The sequence below is a fragment of the Oryx dammah genome, unplaced genomic scaffold, assembly GCF_014754425.2.
Source record: "Oryx dammah isolate SB20612 unplaced genomic scaffold, SCBI_Odam_1.1 HiC_scaffold_11210, whole genome shotgun sequence".
NCBI lineage: Eukaryota > Metazoa > Chordata > Mammalia > Artiodactyla > Bovidae > Oryx > Oryx dammah.
The window spans coordinates 5,724,385-5,746,266 of NW_024080603.1; the positions used below are offsets into that span (position 1 = coordinate 5,724,385).

At 41.0% G+C, this 21,882-nt stretch overlaps 1 protein-coding gene across 1 annotated transcript in view; it reads right to left on the minus strand.

Moving 5' to 3' along the window:
* Positions 1-21,882, minus strand: part of LOC120860996 (small conductance calcium-activated potassium channel protein 2) — a 169,919-nt gene that overhangs the window by 97,370 nt on the left and 50,667 nt on the right. The window lies entirely within an intron of this gene.

Consider the following 21,882-nt stretch of genomic DNA (forward strand, 5'->3'; position numbering starts at 1 on the left):
TAAACTTTATACATAAACAGCAAAATGTATTCATCCCCCCAGGAACCAATGCTTGCCCCTCTTGAAGGTACCATCACCCTTCTTGAGGGTATATGGGATAATGATGTCTGCTTTCCAGTGCTGTTCAATAAAGAGTTCCTGAGCACAACTGAGCGCCAGGCACAGTTGAGATATTTCTTCTACTGCGCTGCTGTCTTAGTGGTTAATCTGTGTATGCGCACATTTCCCTGAGAACAAGGGAAGTGTTTATTCTTTATCATAATACATCCTTGTACCATGCATTGCTAGACTGGACTAACTAATGTGAATGGTGCAACAAAATTTGATCACTGTTCCATGGACCCATCTCTAGAGCCCTACCAACAGCCTCCAAACTGCCACAGAGCACAAAGCACAGGACTGGAGCTGGGAGGGACTGAACGGGTTAATGTGCCCATGAGCAAATCAGATCTCTTTTCCATGTGGACGTGTATTTTTTTTTAACCTCATTTCTCCACTGAAGGAGGCCCTCAATGGAGCTAGAAGCAAACTTAGGTATTGATAAGCAGTATGTCCAGCAGATGGTGACTGCAGCCATGAAATTAAAAGACGCTTACTCCTTGGAAGAAAAGTTATGACCAACCTAGACAGCATATTCAAAAGCAGAGACATTACTTTGCTGACTAAGGTCCGTCTAGTCAAGGCTATGGTTTTTCCAGTAGTCATGTATGGATGTGAGAGTTGGACTGTGAAGAAGGCTGAGCACCGAAGAACTGATTCTTTTGAACTGTGGTGTTGGAGAAGACTCTTGAGAGTCCCTTGGACTGTAAGGAAATCCAACCAGGCCATTCTGAAGGAGATTAGCCCTGGGATTTCTTTGGAAGGAATGATGCTAAAGCTAAAACTCCAGTACTTTGGCCACCTCATGCGAAGAGTTGACTCATTGGAAAAAACTCTGATGCTGGGAGGGATTGGGGGCAGGAGGAGAAAGGGACAACCGAGGATGAAATGGCTGGATGGCATCACTGACTCGATGGACGCGAGTCTGAGTGAACTCCGGGAGTTGGTGATGGACAGGGAGGCCTGGCGTGCTGCGATTCATGGGGTCGCAAAGAGTCGGACATGACTGAGCGACTGAACTCAACTGAACTGAACTGATGTCCGGCTAAAATCCTTATAAAAATGAATACATCCTTTTGAATTTGTGAAACTTTCAGAAAGGAGAAGCAAAATATACTATTCGACTGTGCCTTAATATAAGTCAAGATAATTAAAAAAAAAAAAAAACTCCTTTATGTTATTTCATGCAAAAATGTTATACAATTTAGAAGTGGCTATGAAACAAGATTTATTCACTTTTCTATTTCTTCTACTATATGAATTTTTCATGAAGCTATGGAAATAAATTACAGAATCTCTTTGAAAGAGACGACAGTTTACATATAGCCATGTAGAGTCATTTCATGGGCATACCTGAAGGGACCTGACCCTTTATTATTTGTCCTGTAAATCAAAGTTCAGGGTTAGTTTTTCTTGACTGAGGATAATAAGACAATCCTTGTTTCCCAGTTATTTTTAGGGGAAAAAACCATTATTAGCTAATTTTTAGAGAATGGAGACTGAAGACTCACCCTCAGGGTATAGCGAGTCCTTCCCTCCCTACGTGAAGCAAAGCACAACTCTGCCTGGAGGAGTCGACAGACTGAACTGCGCCCCCAGGACCTGGAGCGGTGGAGGCCGCACCAGGGAGGAGAGGGCCCCAGGACAGGGCTGAAGCACATGCTACCGTTAGAGGGAAAGCACCCCCAGCCCTGGAATTTGTCTCTTGGAGCTGCCAACGTGTGCAAGCAGCAGGGGTAGGAGGAGGATGAGAAATGCTCAGGCTGGGACAGGTGGCCCAGGGACACCCGGGGACCAGCCTCCCCCTGCCTCACGGCTCCGAAGGGGCCAACCCTGCACCTGGCCACACTTGTGTCTCCAGTTCAGCTGTCCCTTCAAATACTCTTGAAAATAAGTGTTTTACCACCCGTTTTTCTCCTCTAGGGTCTCAGCTGCACGTCGAGGTGACCTCAAGCATACATCATGGGCACAGCAGCCAGAAATGAGGCTGAGTCTGGAAGGGCCGCAGAGGAGAGGGCGTCCGCACCGGCTCCTTCTCCTTGCTTCCTGCCCCACCATCTCATCTCCCGGGAAGGCTCTCGTCCCTAAGGCTAGGTACCCGGCCCTGGTTTTTTTTTATTTGTCTCTCAATGTGTATCATAACCTTAAATTCTGTGAGGACTGGGAGAGGAGCTAGGGGTGTGACATCTGCCTCCCCTTCTTACTCAGAAACAAAAGAGCTTCTCATCCTCCAAACTGTTCTCCAACACAGTCTCCTGATTTGTCAGCTATTCATGGAGCACTCACAACGTGCCCAGCACTGGGTTAGGCCACTGATTCACTCAGAGAGGAGTCAATAGATTGTAAGGAACCTGTCACTGTCCTCAATCTGGCGCTGGAAGAGAGGCTGGCATGTCACCGGCTGGCACATGTGGCTGACGGGCAGACAACTGAAGCAATGCGTGAAAGAGAATGACTGCCTGAGCGAGCTGGCAGTCCAACCCCAAGAGCCAGAGTAGTATTACCCCAGGTAGAAAGTGAGGAGTGATGCTTGAGAAGGTTAGAGACGAAAATGTTCTAGAGGCTTTGAAAACACAATGCACATCTTAAAATCTGTATCTAAATGGTATTTCACTATAACTATTTAATTAAAATACTCTAACCATCACCAAATAGAAATAACCCTCTATCTGTATCAAGTAAACTCCGTTGCTATGAACCAAGATGTCAGCACGAGTCTTTCTTCTTGCTTTAGTAGGATTCAGTAGAGGGTGAGGAAAGACGTCACCAGGAAACTCAGGTTTAGCTAGCCAGTAAAGGTGCTAAGACTGTTTCATCACATTTTGATATATTTACAAAAAGAATAAGTTGGTCCAACGAAAGGCTTTTCTTTCTTAAGAGTTGGCCAGGGCATCCTTTGATGTCTCAAGGATAGCTTGATGACCCTTTGTTTGGTTGACAGGATTCAAGAATTAAGTTGATAGCTGGCAAGGTAACTGAAAGTCCCTCTCACCCGTAAAGTTTAAAAAGTCTGTGACTCTGCCAGATGTGTGCATTTTGGGATTGTTGGTGGAGGTCACTCCGAACTAGGAAGGCAGGACCCTTCGGACATCCGTAAGAAACAGGGCGTATTAGTTCCGAGTTGAATGTCCTAAAGGATTATCATGTGAATCTGAGGTTGTAATATTTTGAGATACATGCAGTGTTTGTAATACGACAGTTAAGCTTCTTATTCATACCTGGGCCTTGTGCAGAACAGATTAAGTTATCTTTCATTTACTGAATTTAGATTATTGTCCTTTCTCCACCAAATCTGCTTCCATATATGGTTTTAACTTCCATTTCACAGAAACCAGAGGTTATTTGATGCAAATGCCCTTAATTTTACTTTCTTTGAGCGTTAACTTCTTTCCTCCGTTCCTTTCCTCCCATCTCTCTAGAAGAAGATCAAGCTGGTCTTAACCACCCTATTCTCTTCTTTCAACATCTTTTTGGTACCTCCAAAAGAAATCCCTTCATTGCCTCATATTCAAGTCCCTTCTTCCATATTCACTTCACACAAATTAGAATCTCAGATTACTCTCCAAGCCTTCTCCCTGACCCCCACACATCACTGGGTACCACTCTCTCAGTACTTGGCATAGGAAAGGAGACAGCCTCTTAGTCTGGGCCCCTCCCTTCTGGCCTAGATCAGATCCTATGATAGGTTCTTGGATGCTGTTCCTGTCCCTAGAGCCCGTTATAATAGGCTGCCAAGGCTTCTTTCTGAAGCACAGAGCATGTGTATTACTCAGATAACCTAAAGCCTGTCATGCCCTCTCCAGCTCTCTAGCAGAGTTTCTGGAAGTGCAAGATGTAGGCAGTAACAGAGGCCAAAGATTCCGGAGGCATTTGACAATGAATTACACTAGCACAGAGACTCAGGATTAAAAATACCATTTTAATCATTTATTGTCATTTGAATCTTCTTGTGAACTTTTTGATGTGTTTAAGAAAAAGCATCAGTTAGGGTCAGTTGGTCAAGATCAGGCCTTAGACATTTGCCGGTCTCTTTTTAACAAGCCTATAGGCTCAGCTCAGAGCAGTAGTGAAGGAAGATTGTCAAATGAGAATTTAATAACTCTGTTGGGTTTTCTGGATTTACTTAGAGCAAGTAATACGTATTTACTATTGACCATAGTAATAGTACATTTCCTTTTAAAGTAAAGGTATTCAAGAAAAACAAAAGCCAATTTAGTAAAGGTTCTCATAAAAAATAACACAGGTGTTAATAACACAAACATTGCAAAGGAAGTATAAGAGATCAGAGCTATAAATGAAAATCCAGACTCGTTCTCCCGTGCATCAGCCCCAATCTAACTAAATCTCCAACCACAGCCCTTCTTTATAAAGTCTCTGCTCTGTGACCACACCTGCTGTTGCCCTGGTTCATATCTGTATTTATGGTGTTCTTTCTGTCTGTACTAGTCTTCCTCATTTTTTGACCTTTTGAAATTCTATTTATTTTGAAGTCCTGACTCAAAGGTTTTCTTCTCTGAGGAGTCTTCCCCAAGCATTTAAATTCTGATTTATGATCCATGCTCTTGTCTTTTGGCTATGGTGCTTATTTTAGTCTCTCTCATGTTAGAGTTTGTTCACACAGTTACCCTACTATAGTGTAAATTCCTAGAGGGCAAAGACGATGCCTTTCTTTTAAAATATATATTTCTGCTCCCAGTATAGATATTGAGAATTACAGATATTGACAATATATAAAAGTAAATATGTATGCATGTGTGTATGCTGCTGCTGCTGCTAAGTCGCTTCAGTCGTGTCTGACTCTGTGCGACCCCATAGACAGCAGCCCACCAGGCTCCCCCGTCCCTGGGATTCTCCAGGCAAGAACACTGGAGTGGGTTGCCATTGCCTTCTCCAATGCATGAAAGTGAAAAGTGAAACTGAAGTTGCTCAGTCGTGTCCAATCCTAGCGACCCCATGGACTGCAGCCCACCAGGCTCCTCTGTCCATGGGATTTTCCAGGCAAGAGTACTGGAGTGGGTTGCCATTGCCTTCTCTGGTTGTGTAACTAAGATCTATCTAAACTACCTATCCCACTGTTCTTGATATGTAGCCTAGAGTAATATAATTTCAAATAGTTTCCTTGTCATCATTTTATAATTTCTCTTGTAAATCGTAAACCCACAGCTTAATTTTTCTAAGAAACATCTGTATTTTTTTAATCATGCCATACGTCCAATTCCAAACCCTTCATCTTTGTTTAGGTATTCAAGCATCATCCTTTTAGTTCAAACATCTTACACCTTTTCCCCAAATAAACATTCCATTCAAGCCAAGCTGAAACGCTACTGTTCTGAGAAAACACATTCTCTTCTTTTTTCATTCCAAATACATTTGTTCAAAAGGTATCCTCTGATAGCGTCTTGTTTATCAGGCACAGAGGGAGGACCTGGAGGTAATAAACATGAAGCCACCGACTGTCTTCACAAAGTGGATAGTTTTTCTGGGAGAAAGTCAAGGAAAACAATACAATGTGTAGAATACTACTGTCTCTATTTTGTAAGTCATATTTTCTTTTTGTCCAAGATGTCCTCCTGTTAACCCTGTCAAATTTTATCCATCCAAGATCTTAAGAGTTTTATACTTTCTTTGCAAAATCTTCTCTGTATCAATACCACATTCCTTTCTTTCTCTTCTGAGTTCTAACTTATATCTATGCTACTTGAGATTTTTTTTTTTAAATTAATTAATTTATTTATTTTTAATTTTTACTTTACAATTCTGTATTGGTTTTGGCATAGATTGACATGAATCCATGGATCTTTTTAGTTAATTTTGTGTGTACACAGTTAGTTTGCAAACTTCCTAAAGATTAATACCAATTCTTTTATTCTGTTGCCTGGCCCAGTTCCCTTCACATGAAAAAATAAGCAAATACTTATTGATAAGATTCTGTATCTTTTAAGCAAGTTTTGTAATGTGTGAAGTTGTCTTTTTTTTTTTTTTTGACATTTTTTAACCCAATAAGAAAGAAGTATGAGAAAAAAAGATTAGTATTTAAATTGTAAGTGAATTTGCTCTGCATAAAACAGAAGTGGTAATAAATTTTTGTGAAGTGGAAATCTATAATTTCTAAGGACACAATAGTCCTTAGAGAATATGAGATTATTTTTATTTAAAAAAAAGAAAGACAAACACACATTGAAAAAAAACTGGTCAATAAAATGTTAAAATACAATGAACACATTACCCCTGTGGGATATAGATCTGTATAATAGGTCCTATTAAATCAGTGAGAACTCCTATTATTTGATTAAAAGCACATTTGAAATAAAGCAAATCATCTAAATACTTAAGGAATTTATTTTAAATTCATAGAAATCTATAAAAGAACTACCCCAAACCAAACTATATCTAGAGATTAAACAATTAAGGACACTGAAATAATTTAAAATGCATTAAAAATTCCATCTTAACAACTTAAAAATGTAATTTTAAGAATAAAAGAAAGAAGGAGTTCAGGATTGTCATTGTCTTTTAGTCACTAAGTCATGTCTGACTCTTTTGTGACCCTATTGACTGTAGCCCTCCAGGCTCCTCCGTCCATCGGATTTCCCAGGCAAGAATACTGGAGTGGGTTGCCGTTTCCTTCTTCAGGGGATCTTCCTGACCCAGGGATCAAAACTGTGTCTCCTGCATTGCAAGTGGGTTCTTTACCAACTGGCCACGAGGGAAGCCAGAGTTCAGGATCCAACACCCCCAAATATGGTACTATGACATACTGAGTGTTTTAAGCGGAGGAGTTTGGGAAACTGAAGCAAGAAGGTCATTCTGATGCCCTCCATCCTGACCCTAACCTGATTTTCCTGAAACAGTCTCTCATGTGAGCTGTGTACTCCCTACAACGAGAGAAAAGAAGCATCCTTATGTCCAAAAAATAGGGATGTCAAGAGGCCTAACAAACAGGCTTTACTAAGTTTCCCCCAGTTTACAATTACCTCATACTATTTAATATATATCATATTAATCCGTAATTGCCTATTCTTCGTCAAACCTAGCATGAAAAGAAAGTACATAGGTCTGTTTCTTTTAGTTTTCATCCCTTATGAAGGCTCCCATTTATGCAAAACTTATATTAAATAAATTTGTAAGCTCTTCTCCTGTTAATCTTTGTCAGTTTGCTTTTCAGATCCAATCAGGAACCTTAAGAGGACTGAAAAAAACTTTCCTCCCCTATAGAATTAAGACTTTAAAAAATATACTTATGGATATCTTAGGCTAGATAATCATTCCATTGGTTTCATTCTTTAGGGATTTTCTATAACTATGCTGTCAGAAATCATCCCATCAAGTAACTGTTCAGTCTCCAAAACTGTCAGTTGTCATGGGCAAAGGAAACCCGTCCTTATATATATATATATATGCAAATGATATAATGAGTAGGAATTTTTTATCTTATCTCATTGTCTGCTCCAGAAGCCACAGGTAGCATTTTTTCTCTTAATAAATAACTTTAGAAATAAATCTTAACATAAATTAGAGCCACTCGAGCTTACTGAGTAGAAAACAACTTATGAAGCACTTCCTAAGTCCCTGAGGAGAATAGATTTCTACTAGTCTCCTCATTTAACACGTATGATTTTGTCTTTTTTGGCCTGTGTGTTTTTTGGGGATTTTTGGTGGGGGATGAGTAGTAATGAAGTCTTAGGACATGAAGAACAAAACTTAAATATTAGAATTAATCACTTATCCTTTTATGCAACAACTACTGACTGATGGCTGGCATGCCTCCAGGTGCCAGGCACATGGAGAATCAAAGCCACCATGCTGCCCTGGTAGAGCCAAGCTGTGATCATTCACACCACACTCTGTGCAAACAGGGGCATGAGCCTTGCTGCATTGCCTCAGGTGACTTGCAACTGACAGTTAATAAACTTACTGGACCCCAGCTTCTTGTGCTAGGTATTGGGGAGGTGTGCACTTATCTTTCAACTGTGTTTGCCACTGGGCAGTATCCTAAGACAGGATCTGGCCAATCAACAATAATGAGCCCCACTCACCATAAAATAATGGGCTCGGAGAATGAAAGACTCTAACAATTATCCAAGTGCTAATCATTTGCCTGGCAAGATCCCAACTGGCCTTAGAAGAACTTGCTTTCTGGATGATTCCAGTCAGCCCTGTGGCAGTCATCTACAGGTCTCTGACGACAGCCCACCCCATGAGGCTCACGACTGCTCAGAGAGAGGAGCTCTGAGCCTGTGCCCGAAGGGGAGGATGGGGTCAGACTCAGTGACTTGGCCTCGTCACCGCAGGTGCCACGATGGCGAGAAGGACTGGAGCTGATTGGTAAGGTACTGAAAAGACTGCACCCAAACAATAAATGTATATAATTTAATATAATAATATAATATCATCACTATTATTTTGGGAGTGTCTAGCCATTTCTGGTCCTTAAGGGGCCAGCACACACACAGCCTATTTCTCTGCTTTATGAAGACTAAGACACGTCTGAACAATCTCCTTAATATGGAGATGCCGCCGGCAGCAGCAGAGCTCGCCATCTGACTGAGTCATCTGCCCCTTTGTGCCTCATGGTGATCTTAGAAAAGACTCATCAGAAGAATGGGGCAGTTTTAGTAGACTACCAGTGACTACACACTGATCATGAAAACCTGGGGAGCAGAAAGATCACTCAGACACTGTGCTTCCTTTCAAAGCATACCAAGAAAGTTCATTTCAATTTGAATAGAAGTGGGCAAATTACAGATACTTCTTTTAAAATGTATTCTACCTTAACAAGACTTAACCCACATGTTGGCTTTTTTTTTTTCTTTTCTTTTCGACAATTTCACCTAAATAGGCTGGTTCACTAGTAAATAACCATAACTCAGGATTTCTTCCTTTCCAACAAAGAAGTCTATAAAAAGGCTATGTAATATATGCTTAAATCAAGAACATCCAAGGCTATGTGAAAAATAGATTGGAAAGTGCTTAAGACAAGTTACGGCTGTATTGGAAAGGTACAAAAATCTGCAGCATTCAAAAAATAAATTTGTTTGGAGAAAGCAGCGAGTTTCAATTTTTAGTTACATCCCACCTATGTGTCTTCAGTATGAAAAAATGTGCCTATCAAAAACGCTGGATAAGGAAACAGAACATTATTTTCACCTAGGTTGAAAACTGCTATGAAAAGATAGTCCTCTGGGGCCAGATCAGGCCCAGCCAAAATGAGACCTATCTAGAACCACTCTGAGGGATCACACGGAATGAGGAGGTGGGAAGGGTGAAGCTGTGATGTGACACTAATGTGAAATTCTTATCAGGCTAAAACGCCACTATAAAGCACGTTTTGTGAATGTTTTCTTAATTTAATATAAAAATGTTATCAGAACCACGGTACTGTCTGAGAAAGCTGCCGCGTGCTCAGTCACTTCAGGGGTGTCTGACTCTTTGTGGACTGTAGCCCTCCAGGCTCCTCTGTCCAGGGGATTCTCCAGGCCAGAATACTGCAGTGGGGTGCCATGCCCTTCTCCAGGGTGGATCTTCCTGATCCAGGGATCGAACCTACGTCTCCTGTGGCTCCTACACTGCAGGCAGATTTTTTTTACCGCTGAGCCACTGGAGAAGCTGGTATCTTTGCTAAATAATAGCTTCTTCCTTTACATTCTTCTGAGGAATGCACATGATGTTTAGGGAAAAAGCAGTCATGTTTAAGAGAAATAGCAAGCAAACCACATGAGAGGTCTTAATTCATAAGAAAATCAAATGGATTTTGATTCATCAGCTGACTTGATAGAAATAGTCCTGCATATGGAAGCGGAGATAGGGCAAAGGCAATCATAGTATGTTATCCTGCTACTTCATTGCATAACAGCAATAAAGACTGGATGACCCTTAAAGGTGCCAACAGTGAGCAGCATGGAACCCTGTTGCACCCGCAGCCCAGTTTACACGCTGAGGAACAGGACTGCAAGGAGACTGTAGGTGATTTTCTTAGTGATTACATTTTAACTGCTTCAGCTCTCAATCCATCTCATGACCTGTTCCTCCACAACATCCGGATCAGATTTTTTAATGACTCAGTGTTCCTACTGATGTTACCCAAGGTCAGTAAAGTCAAAACCCAGGAGAGCAGACTCCATGACAAATCAAAGGATTTCTTTCACATCTTGTTGAATTAATTATCTTAAGGTGGACACCAGAGATGGGTTTATTTTTTCTTTAAAACATATATAAAAAAGACCTATGCTGACATCTAGCTAGTACTAGTCAGTATCGCTTAGATCACTGACTAACATTTGGATGACATGTGTACCTAGTAGTTGAACCAATACCAACGTTTGATCCTTTGTCACCAAAAATAGTTTATTGCTAGTCCTAAGTACAGTATAAAGATTATCTGGAAAAAACTCTCCTGATCTAAGCTGTGTCAAATATAAATTCATTGCCTGAACCTCAAAGTAAAACTAGAAAACTCCTTTATAATTGATAATATCACACTGTGCTTGAAACAAGCTTGACAAAAATGATGTTTCTTTAAGACTGGGAGGCAGCAGTGCTCTGTGACAACCTAGAGGGGTGGGAGGGCAGCAGAATGGAAGGGAGAACGAAAAGGGAGGGGACATATATGTACCATGGCTGATTCACGTTGTTATATGGCAGAAACCAACACAACACTGTAAAGCAATTATTCTCCAGTTAAAAATAAATTAATTAAAAAAACCAAAGCTATGGTTTTTGTAGTAGTCATGTATGGATATGAGAGTTAGACCATAAAGAAGGCTGAAGGTCAGAGAACTTATGCTTTTAAACTGTGGTGCTGGAGAAGACTCTTGAGAGTCCCTTGGACAGCAAGGAGATCAAAACAGTCAATCCTAAAGGAAATTAACCCTGAAAATTCATTGGAAGGACTGATGCTGAAGCTGAAGCTCCAATACTTTGGCTACCTGATAGGAAGAGCCAACTCACTGCAAAAGACCCTGATGCTGGGAAACATTGAGGGCAGGAGGAAAAGGTGGTGACAGAGGATGAGCTGGTTGGATGGCATCATCGATTCAATAACATGAGATTGAGCAAACTCCAGGAGATAATGAAAGGCATTGAAGCCTGGCATGCTGCAGTCCATGGAGTCACAAAGAGTCGAACATGACTGAGTGACTAAACAGCAACAAATTAAAAAAGGAGGGTTGGTAGGCAGTACACTTGTTTTGTAAAATGCTAGATAGTAACTGTTATAAGCTTTGCAAACCACATATGGTCTTTGTCATACAATACTCCCAACTCAGTGATTTAAAAAGGTAAAACCTGTTCTTATTGTGGTTTGTTTGAAAACAAGCAGTGGGTCAAATCTGACTCATGGACTATAGTTTACAAAACCTTGCTTGAAATATCTCAGGACCCTGAGAATATGTCCATTTCCTCAACTCATCCTAATATATGACCCTATACAAAATGATCAATAAGAAGCACTGATTAAGACAAAGACCAATCCAGATCAGTTCAGTCGCTCAGTTGTGTCCGACTCTTTGTGATGCCACAGACTGCAGCATGCTAGGCTTCCCTGTCCATCGCCAACTCCCGGAGCTTACTCAAAATCATGTCCATTGTGTCAGTGATGCCTTCCAACCATCTCATCCTCTGATGTCCCCTTCTCCTCCTGCCCTCAATCCTTCCCAGCATCAGAGTCTTTTCCAGTGAGTCAGTTTTTTGCATCAGGTGGCCAAAGTACTGGAGTTTCAGCATCAGCATCAGTCCTTCCAGTGAATATTCAGGACTGATTTCCCTTAGGATGGACTGGTTGGATCTCTTTGCAGTCCATGGAACTCTCAAGAGTATTCTCCAACACCACAGTTCAAAAGCATCAGTTCTTTGGCACTCAGCTTTCTTTATAGTCCAATTCTCACATCCATACATGACTACTGGAAAAACCATACCTTTGACTAGACGGACCTTTGTAGGCAAAGCAACGTCGCTGCTGTATACTGTTTAGGTTGGTCATAACTTTTCTTCCAAGGAGCGTGCGTCTTTTAATTTCATGACTGCAGTGATAGCTCAGTTGGTAAAGAATGCGCCCGCAATGTAGGAGACCCCAGTTCGATTCCTGGGTTGGGAAAATCCACTGGAGAAGGGAAAAAGGTACTCACTCCAGTATTCTGGCCCGGAAAACTAGTCCATGGGGTTGCAAAGAGTCAGACAGGACTGAGCGATTGTCACAATCCAGATCAGACCTCCAATAAAGACTCAAATTAGATTAAAGGCCATGACAAAGGGTCACGCTATCTTTCAAAGGGCTTACTTAGACTTCTGTATTGTTCTTACTTAAAATAAGGATCGTTACAAGGAACCAAATCCTGGTGTTTCAAAACTCATGAGACTTCTTTCTGGAAGGCTGTGGTCAGGATTCTGGGAAGTTCCACAGACCAGGGGGAGCAGCACTCGCGGTACGCATTCCTCACAGGAGTGAGACTAGAGTGTTGACTACTGTTGAGGAGGCTTTCAGGAGTACCCGTGACATGGAGTGCGCTGCAGCCTGCAGCGGAGTGGCAGGGGAGAACAGCAGTGGTCTTCAAGACAGCAAAGATGGAATGCTGTGGAAGGGGCACGCATTTCTGTGCCAGGGTTTCTCTGCATCGTGGAGTTCTTTCACTAACGTCACCTTGGGTAGGGTTCCCTCTGCCTTCCCTTGGCAAACCCCAGCCTGTGCTTGGAGCCACATAGATGCTGAGAGCCCCTAAAGCAACACCCAAGATCAAAGACCGAGAAACTCTGTCAGAAGTCTGTGGCTCCAGCAGAGTCAATGAAGATCCTTCTAGGTGAACACGGAGAGGCGTTGCCAGCAGCACTGTGCCAGGCCTGTCACGATTCTGTGTGGCCGTCTGCCTGCCTGTCCAGCACACAAGGGAGGTTTCAGATTTCTAAGACCAGTGTTCCTGCCCTCTTCAAAAGTTCACCAAGTGCTATTTTTGCCCCTGCTTGAAAGAAATTTTAAATTAACAGAGTTCCTCATTAACCCCTTTTAACTTACTAAACAGTAAAGTTCTTGCCATTGAACCCGTTTTTAGAAGATGATAAAATAAAGACGTACAAATTCTTTCCTACATTGAATAGACATTATTCCCATTAGTAGTATTTTTCAAAATGACTCTTCTAGGGTTCAGCTTTAATATATGAAGTCACTCATGCAGTGTTACAAAACAGCCTTCTATTTTCCTGACTCATGGGTAAACATTTGTGTGGAATCATTTATAAGCCTTCATGGAGCAATGGTAGTGGTATCAATCTTGACCTGACAGAATTAGAGGATTTGTAAGGTCTCCTCTGACCCAGATATTATAGGGCTGTGGACTACAGGCTCAAGGTGGTGCTAGATCTCGTCTTTATTCTTGAGAAGTTGAGCTCAGGTGGGGCATTTATAACTACTCCATTTGCACAGAATATACAATACCACAGGTGCTCAAAGAATACCTTTAAACTGGAGAGAAAACTCATCCCCTTACCTAACCAGGACCAGGTAAAAGTTTTGCTTATATTATACCAAAGCCAAATAACTACAATCCCTTTTTAGTTCTTCCTCAGACACCACATCAAGCCTGTATATAACAAGGCACCTTGAGTCCCTTTGCCATCCAACCACCCACTACCACACCTCTACCCAAATACCTGCTCCATCATGAGAAATGCCAAAGACCTCAGGAGGGTTAAAAGAACAGGGATCCCGATGATAGAGGCATGGATGGTGGATGAGAAGAGGGACAAAAAATATGAGTATTTCAGGAATGAGACTCTTTAAACAGGAAGGAGTTTAAGGAGTAAACTGTACAAAAACTTGACAGAGTGGCCTCTTACTTCATAGTGACACCTCTGAGCTTCTTGGAATTTATTTTGAAAAACACCTGCCTAATTGCTAGAAAGCACAATAGACACACTGCCATAATAACAGTGGGGAAGTAACTCTAAGAAATTCATCCCTTTTTAGACATAGAACCAGCCGGAAATTCTAAGGGCTGGCCACCACTAAACCAGATTAAAACTACTGATCAAAGCTGATCTTTCTGTACCTGATGCTTCATTTAGTAAGGCTTTCTGGGACAAAAGCATAAAACTACCTCAAAGTAACGAGTGAAGATTCAGGATAATTCTCCATTGATACAGAGCCTCTCCCCAGTTTTATTCAAAAACAGAGTACATATGATCTCTAATACGCCCAATCACATGAAATATTGGGTACTATTTCTTTAAATCAAGAAAGTTACTGAATTTGTTTCCACTATGAACACTGGCAAAGATATTTTCTGCGAATCCAGCTCAGTTTGAATACATTGTGCCTTTCACTGTGGCTTTCGTATTTGCAGGCTATCATTCTTACATGAGCTCGTTACATGAGTTTCGTGAGAGGTTCTAAAGCTACAACAATAGATACCACAAAGTCTGCTAAACCTTATTTTTAAATTGCACCTTCTGTTAGGGCTTCCCAGGTGGTGCCAGCGGTAAAGAATTCACTTGCCAATGCAGGGGACACAGGAGATACGGCTTCAATAGCGTACATTCTACGTAACACAGATAAACTTTCAGAACGTGAGATCTATAAGAAGAAACCTCAGTGTAAAGGCACTAGGTACTAGTCACTCAAAAATATTTTGCCCCTGAGCCACTGTGAAGTTCTGAGCGTGGAATGTCAATGGCCATGTCCCTGTGATTTACACTATGAAGAATAATCAAACAAGAGTCGTCTGGTCAGGTAGCCCATAGCTTGAACATCACTGTGTTTCAAACTCATGACTGTGGACTGTCATAAAATCTAGCAAGGTCGTACAAAGAAGAGGGGGAGACTGGTTTTTAACAATCTTTACCTACAGCCTTGAAATAGGCTCAGGCATGTTACAAATGCCTGCCTTTGGTCATGAAGAGAGCTGTGGATTAATCAAATGAAATTTTTACCTCAACTTGGGAAGGGGAGTATCAAGTAAGGAACATCTTCACCTCAAGTGCAAAAATGACAGCGTTTGGACTTCATTTTTCATAGCTACTACAATTATCAAAGCAATGCAAGAACTAGAAAAGTGTATAAGTTGAGCTGAAAAAACAATCTCCTTTGCTTCTATCTCTGTTTTCTGTTACTAGGAAATAGTGGTTACTAGAAAAGCAAGACTTCAGGGTAGGAAAAGGGCAGGAAGGGGAATCACCATGAGACAGGAAACTTAACAAGAGATTCAAGTCTCTTCAAAGAGTACACAGTCCACTGGGTCTGTGCAGGTGGCTTTCATCTCGTAAGGTTTTGGGAGGCTAGGCTGATTTAGACAAAGGCAAATGTACAAGGTTTCAGTGTGTTCAAAAAACAGTAAAGAAAATGAAAAGAGAAGCCACAGAAAATATTTGCAAATCCTATATCTGATAAAGAACCAGAAGCTAGAAGAATAAAGAACTCTTACAATTTGATAAGATAAATGAGCCAGTTTTAAAAATGCTAAGACTAGACAGATATTTTACCCAAAAAGATACACAAATGGCTGGTGATCACATGAAAAGATGTTCATCATCATTAACCATTAGAGAACTGTAAATTAAAACAAGACCACTTGAAACTCACTAGAAAGATTATACGATTAGGTAACAAAAATAAGCTGAAACTCCAATACTTTGGCCACTTGATGCAAAGAACTGACTCATTGGAAAAGACTCTGATGCTGGGAAAGATTGAAGGTAGGAGGAGAAGGGGATGACAGAGGATGAGATGGTTGGATGTCATCACTGACACGATGGACATGAGTTTGAGTAAACTCCGGGAGTTGGGGATGGACAGAGAGGCCTGGTGTGCTGAAATCCATGGGGTCGCAAAGAGTTAGATATGACTGAGCTACTAAACTGAACTGAATGAAAACTCTCTATATATACGACTGATGATATGACATATCCATATATATGTATATGATTGACAATATTGTCAAGAATGGGATGAAACTGGAACTCTCATATATTGCTGACTGCCGGTGAGAATGTAAAATGGTGCAGCCGCTCCTAAGTGTTTATTTAAGAATAACAGAAATGTATGTTTATACAGAGACTTTCTTGTAAAAGTTCACAACCATCCGGAGCCCCAGACAGAAACTAAAAGTGCATCAGCTGGTGTATGTATGAACAAAATGTGGCTTATCCTTACCCCAGAATACTATTCATCAATAAAGAAACTACGATACATACTACAACATGGCTAAACATCAACATCTTTAAGTAAAAGAAGCCAGATGCAAAAATAAATTACATATTATCTGACTGCATTTCTATGAAGCTCAGAAGAGTTTATCTATGGAGATAGACAGTGTATGAGTGTTCGCCTGGGACTGGAGGGAGCAGGGATTAATGTAAATAGTAACAGGGGATTTGGTGTGGGGGGAGGGGGTGATGGAACTGTTTTAAAACTCAATAGTGGTGATGGCTGCACAATGTTAAGTCGCTTCTGTTCTGTCCGATTCTTTGCAGCCCTACGGACTGTAGCCCACCAGCTCCTCTGTCCATGGGATTCTCCAGGCAAGAATACCGGAATGCATTGCCATGCCCTCCTCCTATGTAGTGTAGGTGGCTGTGCTGTGCTTAGGCACTCAGTCGTGTGCGACTCTTTGCGACTCCATGGACTGTAGCCTGCTAGGCTGCTCGTCCATGGGATTCTCCAGGCAAGAATACTGGAGGGGGTTGCCATTTCCTGCTCCAGATGGTTGTACAGGTCTACACAATTACAACTATGGAATTATACAATTGAAATATGTATCACAATTATACCTCAATAAAGTTATTAAAAAAGAAACCTGCAAGAATGACAAGAACCCTCTTTTCCTTTCACCCCTTAGCAAAAAAAATATGGTGGAAGTCTGCGTGAAGTTTTTATTTTTATTCATTCACCAAACATTCATTGAATAATGACCATGTACTCAAAACGGCTTTGACTTTGCCACCATGCTATGTTGAAATATCTGCTGGCTGGGCATTTTCCCATATCCTTGAAGATTTGGCAATGACTAGACTATTAATCCGGAGAAGGCAATGGCACCCCACTCCAGTACTTTTGCCTGGAAAATCCCATGGACGGAGGAGCCTGGTAGGCTACAGTCCATGGGGTCGCTAAGAGTCAGACACGACTGAGCGACTTCTCTTTCTCTTTTCACCTTCATGCACTGGAGAAGGAAATGGCAACCCACTCCAGTGTTCTTGCCTGGAGAATCCCAGGGATGGGGGAGCCTGGTAGGCTGCTGTCTATGGGGTCGCACAGAGTTGGACACGACTGAAGTGACTTAGCAGCAGCAGCAGACTATTAATCCAAAGGATTCTGAAGTGATGGCCCAGTGGTGAAGAATCCATCTGCAGCGTAGGAGCCATGGGAGATTCGGCTTAGGTCCCTGGGTCAGGAAGATCCCGTGGAGGAGGGCATGGCAACCTGTTCCAGCATTCTTGCTTGGAAAATACTATGGATAGAGGACGCTGGTGGGCTACAGCCCACAGGGTCGCCAAGAATCGGACACAACTGAGTGACTGAGCTCAGGAGTATGAATTAGAGACAAAACAGGGCTGGAACTAGCAGAGTGAGGGAGTTCAAGGATTGACACTCCCCTTTGTGGGCCCTCAGGAAGCAACAATACATCAGATTCTGCTTGACCAGGCAAGCAGTGGGGACACAGTCCATCCAGACTCTCTCAAGTGAGTCAGGCCAGGAGTCTACACCACAACACCAGCTCTGGGATACAATTCTAAAACCTACATTCCCTAACAGAATTATTATAACATGAAGCAAGCCCACTGACATGTTCTAAGGTTATAAAAGTTTAACTTTAAAATAGAAGGCAGATTTGTCTAAACTCTATAAATGTTCAAAATTTGTACATTTTATTTCATATAAAAGCAATTTTTTTGCTTTGATTTTTTTTGTTATTCTAGCATTATTTTGCCATATGGTAACATTAAAGACAAAGGATATAATGGATAAAGAAGGGCTTTTTTGGTGGCTCAGATGGTCGAGAATCTGCCTGCAATGTAGGAGACCTGGGTTCAATCACTGGGTTGGGAAGATCCTCTGGAGAAAGGAATGGCAACTCACTCCAGTATTCTGTCCTGGAAAACTCTTTGGACAGAGGAGCCTGGAGGGCTACAGTCCATGGGGTCACAAAGAACTGGACATGATTGAGTAACCAACACACACACACGCATAAAGATGTGGTATATGTATACAAAGGGATATTGTTGTTTTTCAGTGGCACAGTCGTGTCTGACTCTGCAACTCCATGGACTGCAGCATGCCAGGGCCTCCCTGTTTCTGACCATCTCCCGGAGTTTGCCAAGTTCATGTCCATTGCATCAATGATGCTGTCCAGCCATCTCATCCTCTGATGCCCTCTTCTTCTTCTGCCCACAATCTTTCCTAGTATCAGGGATCTTTCCAATGAGTCAGCTGTTCACATCAGATGACCAAAATACTGGAGCTTCAACTTTAGCATAAGTTCTTCCAATGAGTATTTAGGGTTGATTTACCTTGAGGTTTACTGGTTGGATCTCCTTGCTGTCCATGGGACTCTCAGGAGTCTTCTCCAACACCACAGTTCAAAGGCCTCAATCCTTTGGGACTCTGCCTTCTTTACAGTCCAGCTCTCACAAGCGTATGTGACCACTGGAAAGCCATAGCCTTGACTATACAGGCCTTTGTTGACAGAGTAGTATCTCTGCTTTTCAACACACTGTCTGGGTTTGTCATAGCTTTCCTGCCAAGAGGCAAACATCTTCTGATTTCATGGCTGCAGTTACCATCTGCAGTGATTTTAGAGCCCAAGAAGAGGAAATCTGTCACTACTTCCACCTTTTCTCCTTCTATTTGCCATGAAGTAATGGGGTCAGATGCCATGATCTTAGCTTTTTAAAATATTTTTTTAATGTGTCTGGTCACAAAGAGTTGGGTACAACTGAATGACTAACACATGGATAAAGAAGAAGTGGTACATGTATACAATAAAATATTACTCAGTTATAAAAAGGATGAAATAATGCCATTTGCATCAATGTGGGTAGACCTAGAGACTATCATACTAAATGAAATTAGAGAAAAACAAATATATGAAATCACTTATAAGTGGAATCTAAAAAATTATACAAATGAACTTATTTACAAAACAGAAGCAGACTCAGGCTTTGAAAACAAACTTACCAAAGGAAAAGACAGGGTGAGGGATTAATTCAGAGTTTGGGATCAATATATATACATTATTATATGTAAGACAGATAACAAGGACTTATATAGCACAAAGAACTCTACTCAACAGTCTATAATAACCTATATGGGAAAAGAATCTGATAAAGAATATATATACATACATACATATATATATATATATATAAAACTTAATCACTTTGCTGTACACCTGAAACAAATACAATATTGTAGATCAGCTATACTCTAACATAAAATCAAATGAAGTTTTAAAAAGCTACAATTAAAAAATAAATAAAGGATATGAAGTTTGAAAGGAAATAGAACATAGACAATCCTATAGGCAAGAAGGGAACACTTGTGCTTTTGCCAAACAAGCCCCACTGGATGTCTAAGAAATACACTAATTTTCTTAAAGACAAAACAGCTTGACTGTTAGGACATCTACATTTAGACTTTACGATCTTTCTTTTTATCTGGCATGGTGGTTCTGAAGCTGGAAAAAAGAAGGACCTTGCCCAGAACTGCATACACACACTTTGTATAATGTACTATAAACAGATGACCAAAGGGTTTTCCAAAATGGGAAGACACTCAGAACACATACTGCATAGAATTTGGACACTGGCAAGAAAGAATGTTGGGATACGAGGACTGTGATGAGCTGACGGCATTGCGAGGTTGGATTGCTGAGCTGCTCGGCTTCTCATTTGTTTCTGCTTGAACATAACCACTGCTGGTATTTTCAAACTGTACTCAACCAGACCAGGATCTCAAAGGACCTTGCAAACAAATATTAATCCTCATTGTTATCTCAGGAGACAGACCAAAAAAAAACAAATCCTATCTACATAGGAATAAAGATAAAATCGAGTTGGAGAGAGTCCTGACTTTCTTTCTGTAAGACTTTAACAACCAATCTATTTGGCAAACATTATACTGAGCATTGATGCTTTGTGAGGCACAGATGTACGATGAATGCTTTCAAACTGCCGACTTTTATAACTTGAAAGGGCCCATTTTAGAGTTGTGACTCACTTATGAGCCTGAAAATGCTATATCCGTATGTATGAATCAGACCCTGGAAGTATAAGTTTACAAAGTATTATATTACCATCAACCACAGATTACAAACCCATTGATGAAATGCTTAGTTTACTTAGCAACAGCTGAAACTTAAGTGGTAGAAAATAATCTAATTATCCAGGATACTGCAATAAATCAAGGTGCTGGCAGGATGCTTCCTAAGCACTGTGATGCCTAGTTTATGACTACTTCTACAACTATCAAAGAAAATTGATCACAAGTAACATGTTTCAAATTTAAGTAAATCAACAGGAATTGAGGCATCGCTGGGGATCAGGGCTTGAAAAAGGATAGGCCTCTGGGTGATTTCCTAAAAATGTAAAAACTAAATCATACGTGGTAGATCAGGAAAACAAGTTTGTGTTCTATGTAGCTTCTCACTTTGCACTCCCCTACATGTGATCTTATTTAAATAATAAAAATAAATAAATAGAACAAATGAGACTTTCAGATCTCATCTACCTCTCTTCCTTGAGAAACTGGTTTGCTGCTGCTGTTGCTAAGTCGCTTCAGTCATGTCCGACTCTGTGCGACCCCATAGATGGCAGCCCACCAGGCTCCCCGTTCCTGGGATTCTCCAGGCAAGAACACTGGAGTGGGTTGCCATTTCCTTCTCCAATGCATGAAAGTGAAAGGTGAAAGTGAAGTTGCTCAGTCGTGTTCGACTCTTCGCAACCCCATCGACTGCAGCCTACCAGGCTCCTCTGCCCGTGGGATTTTCCAGGCAAGAGTACTGGAGTGGGTTGCCATTGCCTTCTCTGAAAACTGGTTTATATCATACTGAAAAACTAAAGTAAATGAAAACTTTTTTGAAACAAGAAATTTGAAAATTAGAACACAGATCACTTAACCATTTAAATACCTTATTACTTATTGAAACTTCAAGTTCAGTTTTATATAAAATTGTCCTCTATATAGAGGAAGTTGTAAATGTATATGATTTTAGAGTGACAGGTTCGCCTCTAGTTATAAAAAGGTAACCTCCACAATGGTTAATTAATTTTCTAGATATAAATAGGTTTAGTCCCTGGGTTGGGAAGATCCCCTGGAGGAAGAAATGACAACCTGCTCATATTCTTGCCTGGAAAATTCCATAGACAGGGTAGCCTGGTGGGCAACAGTCCAAGAGGTTGCAAAGGGTTGGACATGACTGAGTGACTGAGAACACAAACAACTATCATTGTAAATTTGGTTATTTTGGTTTTCAGGAATAAGGGTATTCATTTTATCTTAGTATGGATAAAATTTAGATGATATTCAGGGTTCATATTCTATAGAAAGTGGAGGCCCAAATCAGATGTGCTTTATGAATTGGTGCTAAAAGGATAAAAGTCTGTTTAGTTACAAAACAAGATATTCTAATTCTACCAGGATTTTCCTTAGCAAGTCCCCCTTCATAATACTGATGCCTGAAGACATAGCCAATCCTTGTGTTAAAAACAGTAGGCTCGGCAGGCTGAAACGTATGTTGTACAAAGTTTCATTATGGGACATGATTTGATGGTGATATTTCACAATATCCCACAGTATAATAA